The sequence below is a fragment of the Callospermophilus lateralis genome (genome assembly GCF_048772815.1).
Source record: "Callospermophilus lateralis isolate mCalLat2 chromosome 11 unlocalized genomic scaffold, mCalLat2.hap1 SUPER_11_unloc_3, whole genome shotgun sequence".
Taxonomy (NCBI): domain Eukaryota; kingdom Metazoa; phylum Chordata; class Mammalia; order Rodentia; family Sciuridae; genus Callospermophilus; species Callospermophilus lateralis.
The window spans coordinates 2344751-2358741 of record NW_027510155.1 but is presented as its reverse complement, the minus strand read 5'-3'; the positions used below and the strand labels follow the sequence as shown (position 1 = coordinate 2358741).

The 13991-nt window shown below is 42.3% G+C and overlaps 1 pseudogene; it reads left to right on the top strand.

Annotated features, from left to right (window-relative positions):
* Positions 1-6952: 6952 nt before the first annotated feature.
* On the top strand, positions 6953-7467 carry LOC143385840 (ankyrin repeat domain-containing protein 50 pseudogene; annotated as a pseudogene).
* The last annotated feature ends 6524 nt before the right edge of the window (positions 7468-13991 follow it).

Here is a 13991-nt window from a genome sequence, read left to right as displayed (position 1 = left end):
TCATCTTGCTTAGCTGGTAATTCTGCAAAATGAATCATATTTGGGGGTTCTTTTAATTTTTGAAGGAGAGGCTTTTTTCTTTCACATTTTATAAGTAAAGACTATTTTAAGACATGCTTTCAAGAATAGCACTGAATAAAGCTGGCACCTAATTTTTTTTAAAATGTGAAATTTAAATAAGGTTTCTTTTAAAAGAGTATTTAAGAGAGCAACACAACTGGCTATCCCTATCAATACACTTATCATGCCAATCAAATCTTTTGCATGGTCTAGGTCTCCCTCAAGACCAATCAACATAACCAACATAATGCTGTTGGGTGCAGAGCAGGCTGAACTGTGTTGTCTGCAGGGCAGGCTGAACAGATGTTGGCTGCAAGATAGCCCAGTCACTCAAACCCCCCTCTATCTGGTCCTTTATCACCTGTTTGTGTCAAGTCCCGCTCAAGGCTGAGCACTCAACCCCCCTTGGGCCAACAAGGCAGCTTGCAGACCCAGAGGCCCCATTAGATTTGGACTATAAAAACTCCCTCCTGCCAGGCACCTCTTTCTCTTGCTTTCTCTCTCTTTCTTGCACGTGCTCTCTGTCTCTCTCTCTCGCTCTTGCTCTCTTCCTGTTCATCTCTTCCCTTCTTTCTCTCTCTTTCCTTCTTTCTTTTCTCTTTTTTGCACTGCTGCAATAAAGATCTTTTGATTGCTCCGAGTGTTGTGGTCAATTTTCTTTCAAATGCACGTTTGTGTAGATAAGGCCTTATTAATATTAGCATTAAAATCATTTGGGATGAGTTTGATAGACCTTCATTGTCTTAGTTCCAGCGTCTGCCATGTTTAATAGTGTGTGAGAGGACAGAATTTAAATTTGTGGGGAAATATGAAAGATGGCCGGTGATAACTTTTTTCCTGAACTTTTCCAGATTCAAAGTGACTAAAATACTGTACAGGGTGCTATCTGAAAAGAAGAAAGAAAACATGACTTAAATATGACTTGATATGAGAGGTGGTACATGTGCACCTCCAAGCAGTCCTGGGCCTGGTCATAATCAGAGAAGCTTGGGAGGCCTCTGACGCTGCTGTGACTCTGTGTGTCAACCTTGCGCCTAGAATGCTGTGGCCTGCTGCTGCCACTTTCCACACACAAGAGCCCCACCGGGCTGCTACTTCTCAGACCCACTGGTACATGTGGAAAATCTCATGAGGTTTGTCGGGAACATGTGAAATAGAGATGGTTTTGCATACAGCGGAGGAGGAAGCAAGTATGCTGAATGCTTTTGTACACTGTGGCCCAGTTGGAAAGCCTGCTGGGAAAGGTCCTTAAAGCACTCTGTTGTGAATAAATCTATGGACCTACTAGTTAAACTGGAGGACTGACACAAAGTTAAACTGGAGAACTAGTTAAACTGGAGGACTGACACATTTTCATGCATTTCATTCAAAATTATTGGCACTCTAAAATCAGATTATTCACCTTCAGCAGCTTTAAAGTCTTATAATGACCAAAAAGAAAATCAATGTACTCAATGAAAAGAGCATAAACTTTATATAAAAAAAACTAATTTTGAAATGTATAATTGTGCTTTGGGATACTTGAACTTGTGGGGAGAATCTTTTGATGGACCTTCTAATTGGATAAAACTATATTTGGGGCTGGGGATGTGGCTTAGTGGTAGGATGAGTGCTAGTACACAGGAGGCCACAGCTTCCATCCCTAGTACCACCACAACAACAACAAACTATATTTTGTACACAAATGTGCTAAAATTGAGATGTCAATCTGTGCAGTCTACAAATTTGCTTAAGATCATCAAAGCAACAAACTTAAAATATATGTTGAGCTTCCTCTTGTAAAAATATATGTTGACGTGTGTAGCTCTAAGTGGATTTTAAAAAGACAATTTCTAGGGAAAGATTTAAGCTGAACATTTGAAGAAACCAGAATTGAGAATACATGAAGCAGAGTTTGCTTGAACGTAGTAGATACCGTCCTACAGAGAAAATTTTTGATTTAAGATTCTATAGAGAAGCAGTAATTGAAGGTGTCAGTAACTTCAAATTTATGCAGTTTTGAAGATAATTTTAGGAAAAAATCTTATAAAGAAAAATAAGGAAAGCCATATGAAAAAAAGGCATTTTTCAGAAAATGCCAGTACCTACTTTTGGAGAAAATGATGGCTAAGAAACTGATTAAACAATGTGAATAGTAGCAGGACTAAGAACTCTGCTCATGCTATTTTTAGCATGCAGGTAATTAACAAAAAGAAGTATTATAAAATTGTTATTATCAAAACTTTCTATTGAGGAAAGCAAAAAGCAATAAAAAATGAAATAAACTTTATTTGTATATGAAATAAATTTTATTTATTTTTAAAAAAAAAATATTTATTTTTTAGGTGTAGATGAACACAACACAATGCCTTTATTTTTATGTGGTGCTGAGGATGGAACCCAGGGCTTCACACATTCGAGGTGAGTGCTCTACTATTGAGCCACAACCCCAGCCCTGAAATAAAATTTATTTAAAGTAAAAAAAATAAAATTCTAGATGGGCTGAAGATTATTAACTGCTTAGATGTAGCTGATGTTACTATAAATTGTATTCCATGCAGGGTGATAGTTATCATTAGTAAGTCCCACCAAACCAAGTTTCTGGAATTTCCCTGTTAGGTAAAAACTATTTTAATTATCACACTAGCAAGTGGCTTAATGGAAATGAAATGTGATATACATATTTCTCATTTAAAATTTTCAGTAAACATAAAATGACAACTGTGAAACTAGAGTCAATCAGTGTTGCATGGTAAACTAAGTCATGATCAAAACTGCTCCATTTACCTATGAGATGCCAAAATGCATCCTGCTATCAGGTATAACTAATTAGAACAAATAATATATTTTTAGAAACTGCTTAAGCAAGCAAAACTACATTGAAATTTCACTTTACTCCAGTTAGAACATCAGCCATTAAGAATAAAAACAATAATAAATGGTGGACAAGATGTGGAGAAAAAGGAACACTTTTATACTGTTGATGGGCTTGTAAATTAGTACAACCAGTATGGAAAATTAGGATGGAGGTTCCTCAAAAGACTTGGCATGGAACCACCATATGACCCAGCTAAACCACTGCATAGTATTTATCCTTAAGAATTAGTCATACTACAGCTACAGATAAATACCCATTTTATAACTGCTAAATTCACAATTGCCAAACTATGGAACCAGCCAAGGCGTCCATCAGTGAATGAATGGATAAAGAAAATGTGGTATGTATACACAAAGGAGTTTTATTAAGCCAGGAAGAAAAATGAAATTGTGGTATGTATAAGAAAATGAATAGAACTTAAGAACTTAGGTTAAGTGAAATAAGCCAAACTCAGAAGGTCAAAGGTGGTATGTTTTCTCAGATATGTGAAAGCTAGAGAGAAAAAAGAAAAATAAAGGTGTGTTGGGGGGAATCTCATGTAAATCTATAAATCAAGATAAGATATCAGTTGAGGAGAGGGATCAGGTGGAGGGAGCAAGCGATGAAAAAGACAAATACTGGTTAATGCTACTGGCCAAATTGTTACATTGTGTTCATGTATGAATATGTTACAACAAATCCCCCATTATGTACAACTATAATGTGCCAGTAAAACTATTAAAACAAATAAGCTGTTTAAATCATAATTCATAGTTTCATAAAATCAACTTTCATCTAATTATGGAAAAACTGAACTTTACTGTCATTTTGGTTGTGTTCTGGAAAAATAACCACCAAATTAAGGGTACATAAGTCAAAGCTAAACATTAAGCCTCATGCCATGAATAAGCAATATGGGAGAGTAAGCACAAGCAGGTCTATTTGGTTGAGTTTCTACTTATATATGCTTGTTGTACTTTGAAATTCCTAAAACCAGGGAGATTGGCTTGGTATTTTGGGAAACATACCAGAAAAGAGGAGAACTTTGCATTTTAGCCAAAACAACCAAAATAATAAATGCACTAGGTTTCCCACTCCGTAGGTTGACACACACCTATTTTCCCAGGAGAAACCCGGGATCTAGACCTCGGAAGGGCGCAGGGCGAGCCAACAGCCGGCGCGTCCTGCACACAGCCAGGTGGCGGGTGGCGCTACAGCGGAGCGTCCTGAATGGGCGGGCGGCAGCGGCCCGGCAACATCCCCCAGTCTGCCCATCCCTTGTTGAGTTCTGGTCTGGGAAAGCATCCCCGCAATTCAGTGGACAGAATGGCGACCAGGCCCGCCCAGTGGCCTCGGAGGCGCCCATCGAGGATGGGAGGCGGCCTGCAGGACAAAGGCAGGCTCATAGCCAAGGGAGGCAGCGACTACTGGGAGCTCAGGTGGGAGAACGCACCACCGCCCTGTCCTCTGGCCCCCGCCCTCCCGTAGAAAGGCGGAGACCCGACGCCCGCCCAAAAGGCGCCCCCCCCCCCCCCAAGAGCGGCAGCGGGTCCCAAGCTGCCACGCATGCCCGGGCACTGGCCGCCAGGGAAGCGGGAAAGGCCTTAGGGGCGGGGCCTGCGTAGCCCAAGGGACCTGCCAGGGCAAGCAAGCTAGCAGGGCCACGGGGGAGGGGCGCTCGCCAGCGAGTGAAGAAGGGCCGACGCCGGGGGGCGTGGCCTGGTCGGGCGGGTGATGCAGGTTAGACGGAGAAGGCGGGGCCTGTGCAGCCCAACCAGACCTGCCCGGTAGAGCGAAGCTAGGAGGGTCACGGGGGCGGGGCGCCCGCCAGCGAGTGAAGAAGTCCCAAAGCCAGGGGCATGGCCTGGTCGGGCGGGTGAGGCAGGTAGGAAGGCGGAGGCGGGGCCTCGAGGGCAGGCGGGGCCTGGGCCAGCGAAGAAGGGCGGGGCGGGGCCTGGGGCGGAGCTTCAGCGGCGGGGCGGAGCCGGCGGGTCCAGGCTGCCCCAGACAGTCAATGCCCTGATGGCAGCGGTGGCGGCAGCTGGCCTGTAGGGGTGGGGAGCTGCACGGCCAGGGCTGCTGGGGCAGCTGGAGCTGGCCATTGCCGGGAGCCAAGAGGCGGATCTGCAGCTGGGAGCGCACCCCAGGCCGGCAGAGGAGGCGGCTGCAGCCGGATCCGGAAGCGCTGCTGGCGGCGGAATCTCCCGCAGCCAGTGCCTGAGGCCGCGGCGGCGGCGGCGGCGGCGGCGGCGGCGGCGGCGGCGGCGGCGGCGGCGGCGGCGCCCAAAGTACCAAGGGGCGGCGGTGACAGGGCGGCGGTGGCAGGGCGGCGGTGGCAGGGCCGCGGTGCCCAGGGGCGGCGGCGGCGGGAGCGAGGCCTTCCCTCAGTCGGCAGCGCGCGGCTGCAACGGGGCTGGCCGAGACCCGCTTCCCCTGCGCGCCATCCCTGCTCAGGTGCGCCCAGCTCTGCGGGCCTGGAGGGTTGGGGACGCCGTGCTGTGCTGGACATTGGCCGCGGCCCTCGTGGGGGCACGGAGGACCCCGCACTCTCCCACGGACACACCCTAGGGGCGGGGCGGGGCAGGCTGCGGCGGGCGTGCAGGACGGGGGACCACGGTGCGGGGCGCGGCCTCTGCTGGGCGGCCAGCCTCGGCAACCCGGGCGCCGGACTCGGACCCTTTTGTCTCCAGGCGGAGCTGGACTCGGGCTGCCCTGCCGACGCCTCTGCCCCGCGCCCGTGCTCCGGAGGAGTTCGCAGCTGCGAACCGACCCCATCCTGCGTGTCGCCCTTGGTGCAGCGGGGGAAGGAGTCACACTGTAGTGTGTTTGATTTATCATTTGTGGAAGGGATCATCGCCTTCCCTTTTCTGTTATCCAGTTCCCATTCAGCCGCAACCCTGGGGTTCTTCTCCTAGATTTTGCAAACTACCAACAAAGAAGTGTGGCGAGTTCAGTAGACAGCCCCTGACTGCTGTGCCAGGCGGGCTGAGAGCGCTTCCTTGGAGGGCTGTTCCACCTCAGAGCCTTTGGGCCAAAATGAAGAGTGTCACTCCATGTTTATCAGGTCTCTTTTTCTCCCTTTCTAGGGTGAGAAGGTTTCAAAAATTGATATTAAATTATTAATATCTGGCTGCTTGGGAATTACAACCATAGAAGAAAATAATGCAAAAGGGAAATGGAACGAATATCTTTGAGGGTTAAGTGTCCTAACTTCTTGAAAGTGCCAGAGATGAGGTGTATGGATTTTTGAGATAATGGGTGAACTGTAGATAATCTTTTAATATATGGTATTTTGCACTAAGATATTTTTATTTATTTCGTTTTAGTTACTTATGGAAATTGTGGATTACCTGGACATCTTAAGACCCAGGAACCCGTTTAGTAAGAATCTGCTGTCTTGAGAAATGCATTTTATGAATGCTTTGAATTAAGAAAGTGTAAACAGTGGTTTGTCATTTCTGCCACATAAGGGATAATCTGAATCTGTTCCCTTGCAGTTGCCCAGATGCCTAAACCTGGCAAGAACTAGTACTTGGAGTGGTCATCCTTCAACAAGAAACACAGAGCTACCTAGGTACTATATAAATGCTATCTCTTTGATGACATTTAAGATAATGGACAACTTTTCTACATCTAATTTTCATACACACAATTAACACTGGAGTTTGGAGAAGCATTTGTTATATATTGAAAGACTGAATTTTCTCTTTTTGAGTTTTCCTGATTTATTATTTCATCTGTATGCTTCAAATCTCCACAGTCACATAAAGTCCAGACATAAGGATGGAGCTATATGACCCATCAAGATATACAAAAACTATTGGCAAGCTTTGGAAACAGTTGTTTTTTGCATCTGTTCAACAATGAATATATTCTCTGCTAATCAAGAATATGGAAGCAAATACAGTCATGCACATTGTATTGATAAATTGTGACTGTTGAATTTTTCTGTAACTGGTTACTTTTGTCATTCAAATGCAAGTTATTTCCAAATGGATATAAAGACTATATTGGTGTACCTAGCTCCTAGCCAGTGTTGAAGATAGAAAACCTATTATGACTAATCCTTGGGAAGAAAAGGTCTGCAAAATGCCTAGATGAGTTTACTGCAAGGGAAGCAGTTTTACTGTAGGGAGTGGGTTTTCCACAAGGTTCAGCATTGCCTCCAGGAGAAAAGTAGCTGCTACAATAGTGCTGTCAACACACCGTCCCTTGTGATGAATTCTGGGAATAATGCTGGTGCTGTCTCAGGAAAGGCAGCTGCCTGGGGTGTGTTTTTGGTAGGAGGGCCTCGTAGTGGCAAGACAGCCCTGTGTACTAAACTCTTATGGCCAAGTTCACCTACATGCTTGCAGAGAGATTTACCTTGCCAGGCTTTGGCCTTTCATTTCTGCAAAGCCCAGGACTCTGATACTTTGTATGTTGGAGGGTTCATTAGAGGTCTGGTCACCCAGCTATGCCGCAGTGGACTACTCCAAGGATATGAGGACAAGCTGCGAGATCCAGCCATTCAAAGCCTCTTACAGCCTGGGGAATGTGAGAGGAACCCAGCAGAAGCATTCAAAAGGTAACAGCAAAGAATGTCATAGTGTTTAGTTTTCTGTGCAACAATTAGAGACTTTTAGCTAGGGTTTTTTTTTTTTTTTGAGGTACTTTTACTAGTGCTGTGCAGTTGGGCTTAATCAGTGGTTTTGAGTACAACTGTTTATTTTAGTATGGGAAGAAACAGAACTTTGTATTGCACAATTTATAGATTAAAAATAAGTCTTAACTGTTCTTGTTTAACAACAGAATGTTCCATTTCTAACGGTAACTGTCAGTGGTCAAGGGAGTCTTTTCTTACGATAAAGAAGAACAGTTAGCTGCCTGGAAACCAGGCCTCATTTTCAGGGAGGATGAACTATCTATACTACGAGCTGAAGTAGAAGGACTCTCAGTGTAGAAGCCAGTAACTTTTTGTTTATAGCATATTATTTTTTATATGAAAATTTCTCCTTAAAAGGCGTCATAGGCATTGAGAATCTGAAGAAAATTTGCTAATGTGTTTTTGGGATTATTCCCATATTAACTTATTGAAAAGTTGAATTATAAATTTATGTGATATTTATAACATAGTGAAAATTTGGGATTATTTTAGTGCTTTTAGTGAGTGGTGCAGAGAACATCCCCCCCACCACCTGCAATTTTAGTTAAGCATTTGTTCATGGTGAGTGGACTGATCTAAGCAAGTTGCTTTTTGAAGTGGCTGCAGATTCAAAATTTGCTCAAGAAAACATAATTTCTTGAAAATATAATTTTTGCCTGTCACTTCCTTGGTCATTGTGAAAGTAGCAATTGGTCATTGTATGCTGGCTTTTACCTCCCTTCTACTTGAATGACTCATTTTGCCACACACCCTTTTCTCCCCATATTAACTAGGCTTTATCAGGTAAAAGTTTGTGCCCCAAGGATTATGGAGCACTGTGCACTGGAGGTTTGTATGAGTGTGTCTCCAGGAGGACTTGGAAGAGTTTTGAGTAGCTCTGAAAAGGGTGATGCTTGTTTTTATGGCCTCCTCTAATCTAGTGTTATGAAATTTATAAAGTTTGAAGGTATATTGATAATATTTAGTAATTATAGCAAACAGTATGTTAGACATTTTTCAAACAGTTTTATAAATATTAAACTATTTCATTTTCATAATGTTCTGTGAGGTAATTCCCATTTACATATGAGGAAACTGAGGGGTGGAAAGTGAAGTAAACTGTCCAATCTAGTTAAGTGGCATTTGAAGTATATCTCTCCATATTTGTAATAACAGGTTTCTTTTAAGGACTTGATGAAAAGAGGAGTGATGTAGATGTTGGTGTGCAGTGAAGTTGGAGAGTGAGGGCTGGCACACAGTGTGGCTAAGAATCAGGAATGATAGTGTAGAACTTAAACTTGGGAGGGGTTATTCAACTCACAGAGTCTTGCTTTTGAGAAGTATAGGACTCTTGGGGTCTTTTAATATGTCAGTGCTGTCCAGTGGAAGTGAGGGTGCATCTTTTGGTCATCAAAATCAGGCTTAAAATTGTTACATCACTCACCAGTCTATGAGGATGTCTGAGTTAATGCTTGTGGCACGGACGGGAGATGGCAGGTGTGATGGAGCGGGTCCATTGTGCAGTCACTGTGATTGAGCCAGTGAGGAAGTCTTGAAAATGAAACTTTCCCTTTTAGGAGACAATGGTCTCTACCCAAAAGCATCTTTTATTACTTTTTCTCAAGATTACCATCAATAGTGAAGACCTGAGTTTTAATCTCTTTGTCATCAGTAAGTTCATAAACTATTTGGATGACACCTAAAACAATTACTTTCAAAGAATTCAAGAAGACCCTAATTAATTAAAATTATATAATTTTGTAATTTAGTGGAATGCATATATAAATTTCTAATACCTAAATGTTTAAAATCCTGATAACTATATATTTTTGATGTTCTAATACTTAAGCATACCTCTCACTATAGTATCATTGATTTTTCTAAAAGAAACTTTTCTCTTACTCAGTTGTTCCTCATATTTTCTTTTTCTTGTGTAATTTACAGTTATTATCTAATTGAAGTGAAGAAAGAAGCATTTAGAGCTGTGTGTGAAAACCACACCAGCACTGCTTTTCTGATTGACAGTAGGTGCTATTCTTGATAGTGGGTGCTAATCACTTTGTCTTTCCATCCTATATTTTCTATGTCTACACTTGCTTGCCCTTTTACCACATTAACCAGTAAGAAATCCCTCACTGGATGCTGCCCCTCCATCCAGGATTTCTCACCCTCCAGAATGGAGAACTGAATAAACCTCTTCTGTTTATAAATTCCCCATTCTCTGGTATTTTGTTGCAGAAGCAGAAAATTGACTAAGTCAACTGACTTGTTAAATAGGTCCATCAAGGGGATTTTAATAGGAACATATTCTATCAGGGCATGTATAGTTGTAATTTAACAGCCAGACCATGGGACAGAGGACCATTGTTTTCAAGGAGTTGTGGTATTCTGAGGGAGATAGAAGTAGCTATGTGATGAGATGAAATATAAATATAAGCAAAGATACACAAAAACTTTTTTTCACTTTAAACAAAAACAAAATTCAAAACCAGCTTTTATATTGTTATTTTCTTAACATTTAAAATTTGATAATGTTGATAGTTCCACATAATCATGTGAAACAATTTATTAGTAGTGAGAAATTGATAAAGAAAAAACCCTTATTCTCAGATCCACTAAGCTGGGGAACTTTCAGAGAAGTGATTTAGTAATAGATGCTTTTTTAGCCACTTACTTTTTCTTCAGTTTTTCTTTCTATTTTTCCCTATATTTCACTCTTACTACTAGGTGAAACACATAATATCGTATGCTGACTTCTTACATACAATGATAAGACTGTGTATTCACATTAAGTACCAACTAACAAAGATTCCATTTTCCCAAATAACAAAGAGAGGTAAGAGGAATTTCACATTAATCTAGTTCCATGCTGTCATGTTCCCTTCTGACTTGGCACAGCATGTCATTTCTTAGATTTAGTTGTCATAAAATTTTTTTAATATCAATTATTATTTTTTAAAATATTTTTAGTTGTAGATGGACACAGTACTTTTATTTTATTTAGTTACCTTTTTGTGGTGCTGTGGATCAAGCCCAGTCCCTCATATGTGCTAGGTGAGTGCTCTACCACTGAGCCCCAGCCCAAATATTCTTTTAGTTGTTCATGGACCTTTATTTATTTATATGCAATGCTGGGAATTGAACCCAGGGCCTCATACATGATAGGCACGTGCTCTACCAGTGAGCCACAACTCTAGCCTTAACATCATTAATTCTTAACTGCAAATATTGAGAGCAAAAGCTGTGTGTTTTTAAGAACAGTTCATAAAAAAAATGTCCTTTTCATGTCAGAGCCTGTGTTCATTTCAGGCCAACATCTGCAGGACCAGGAGTGAGTCATGTGTGTGGCATGGCTTCCTGTGTCGCCCTGTGGAGTAGGAAAAAAGAGTGTCTTCAGGGCACCCCAGATGTAGCATAGACAGAATGAAACTGTGATGAAAATTTAAGATCAGTTGTCTAGGTTTTGAGAGTTCAGCAGGAAACTTGAGTCCATGGTGGAAGGCAGCGTGGCTTGGTAGGACAAGATGGTGAACTGGGAGACCACCCTGACACTTGTTGTTGTGTCAAATAAGAGTCCCTCAATGATGGACTGTTATTTCCCAGCTTTTTTTCTGTTTTTGTAGCATTGATGGTTCTTCACTTCACTCTCTCTCAACTTCTACCTTGAGTTGTCCTCACACCTCTTCTGCAAAAAAAGTAGGGAGAGGTGCTGCAGCCTGCTTGCTGGGGCCAGGTTGCTGGGCCGTGGGGTTTGCGTTTTCTTCATCTTCCACTCTGCAACATGCCTCCAACTGCCCTTGGAACTTGTGTCCATTTATGGTCTTGTAGTAGTGTGTATTTGAATTTTCATTTTCCCACCAGGCCACAAGCTTTTGCTTTGTGGTCAGGTTCTGTGTGTTGTGAATTTCTGTTCTGTCTGTGTTGTAATCAGGATAGTAGTGAATGCATCCAAAATCCCTCATATCTAATAATTATGTTTTTTAGTTCTCTTATGGAATTTTCATTGCTGATTTTTATAGCTTCCATTTGTTGTTGGAATTCTCCATCTTTCACCCATTTATATACATCTATTTTCTCCAATATTTTAATTACAGTTATTTTAACCTCTGAGTAATTTCTCAGCCTATATTAATTATCTTTTTTTCTACAGATTACTAATCTCCTATTCTTTGCATTTGCCTATCTAACAATTTTTTAATTGTATGTCAGATGGTGATAGATGATCATGGTGGCAGAGAAGGCTTTCCCCCTCCCTGCTTGGCCAGGCTGGTGAGGAACTGGTGCAGGTGAGAACAAGCTGGGCTGGTGTCCTTGCTGACTTTGGGAAGGCCTCTGATTCCTGTCTGTGCTTGGTGTGGTTGGGCTGGTCAGCTCTGCTTGCTCTGACAACTTGCTAATTCACTTCCCTGGGAGATGTTAATGTGTGGTGCTTTTGGCCTGGATTCCTTACACATCCTGGAGTTTTGTGCTTAAAGCAAGCATTCTGGCTTAGCAGAATTCTTCTCTCACATGCCAACATTGGAGCCCTCAAGGTGGCTTTAGACACACCTGGCCTGTTCTCTCAGGCTTCTAAGCACAGCCCACAGTTTAGCAAAGTCTCTGAGGGAAAACGAACCTTGTGTTCAGGACCCATCACACATGCACTCTGCTCCTTAATAGGGACAGACTGACTCATACAAACCTTGCTGGCTTTGCTCCCTTGGTACAGTCCTTTACGGCAGCCCAGTCCCAATTCTTAGTCTGCACCTGTAGAATTAGCCTGTGTCCCCAAATCAACAAATGACCCCTGAGAAGAAATCAGCAGTCACTTTGTTCCTCACTTTGAGAAAGCTCCTGCTCTGCAGTTTCAATCCATCTCATTTTTTTTGCTTTAGCAGCCCCCTCGTGTCTGTAAAAATACAGTTGTCATTTTTCTCTCTCAGTTGCCAGTTGCTACAGGGGAGGTTGGTGCTGGGGCCTACTGTGCTTCATCCTGCAGAAGGACCTTGACTTTTTTTGTTTTACTGGATTTATGCCTTTGCTCATTAAGTTATTTCCCTTTTAAAAAGTCAAATTTGCCCCTGCCCTTATTTCTCTGAACAATACAAATGCATGTTTTAAGCCCTTAGCAATTTGGTGAGTTACTGTAGCTTAGATGCGAGTAGACACTCCGCTTTTGGGTTTGCTGCCTTCTTGTGAGCACTGAGTTTTATTCCCCTCCTTTGGAACTCTGTTATTCTTATTCCAGAGGTTGTTGATCACCTTACCATTCTGTCCCCAGTGTGACGGACTGTGAGGGCTGCAAATGGAAAAGTAAAGTTCCTCCTGCAAGCTGCTGACTTTTAGATTCAATATTGACTTGAAGTGGTCAGTTGCTATCTGCACTGTGGCTAGCTCTGTGTGCTCCAGTAAGCATACTCCCCACGTTTTTAATTTCATCTTTCTTTTGTTGTTGTATTGGCCAGACCCTGTCCTAGCTCTGGTTTCAGATAGTGAGTCCTGGTGCGGGAGATGGGGGACTCCTAATCCCTTCTCTCCCACTAGCAAGTACCCAGGCTGTCACTGCACGCTCTGGGGCAATCAAGGCTCAAACAGTGTGGCTTCTCTGTTTCTGACTCTTTAAAATGCTTCTTCACTTTGATTATATTTTTCTTTTTGTTTTCTTGTTCCATATCTCTGGGCTATGTTTTATCAAGGGCTAGACAGTTGATAAAAATGTGAAAGTATTATAGTCACTAGGCAAAAATTCAGGGACACATATTATCCCATATTTTGGGCAAACTTTTTCCTGATTTTAATTTTCAAGTAATTTACTAGGTTCTTTTGGTTTTTCTTTTAAACTAATAGGTAATATTCCATCCCAAACTGGTTGAAAGTAATAATGATACTTCTTCTTCTTTTTCCACATGCTTTAGATAATGATTGGGATAATTTTGTTTCTAAGAAAACAAGATAGAATCTAAGTTTGTTTTCCAAGAGAATACATAATATATTGATTAAAAATGACTAGTACTTTAATTTTTCTGCTTTACCCTCATCTTCTGTAGGAACTTAATTTTTAAAGTCTGGGTTTTTTAGAGAATTTAACAATTTGTCAATGAAGAGATGGTTAGCATGCACTCTCAATGATTTCAGAAAGTGCTCAGTGCTCAGAACTGCTCTTTTTAGAGCAAGCGGACCTCAGGGCTCTGGACAAGTACTCTGCCACTGAGCCCCCTGCACAGCCCCTAGATTTATACTGTTTTGATGCTGAATTTCACCAGATGGTAAGGACATTTCAGGCTCCAATATTCAAAATAGATAATCTGGTATTGCTACTTGGTGTCAGTCAACTGTCACTATAACAAATGTCTGAGCTAATCAACTTTGAAAAGATTTACTTTAGCTCACAGTTTTAGAGGCTCCAGTCCCTGATGAGGTGAACCCATTGCCTATAGGCCTCAGGTGGGACTGGTGGCAAAGTAGAAGTACTCTCCTCATGGCCTGGTGGTG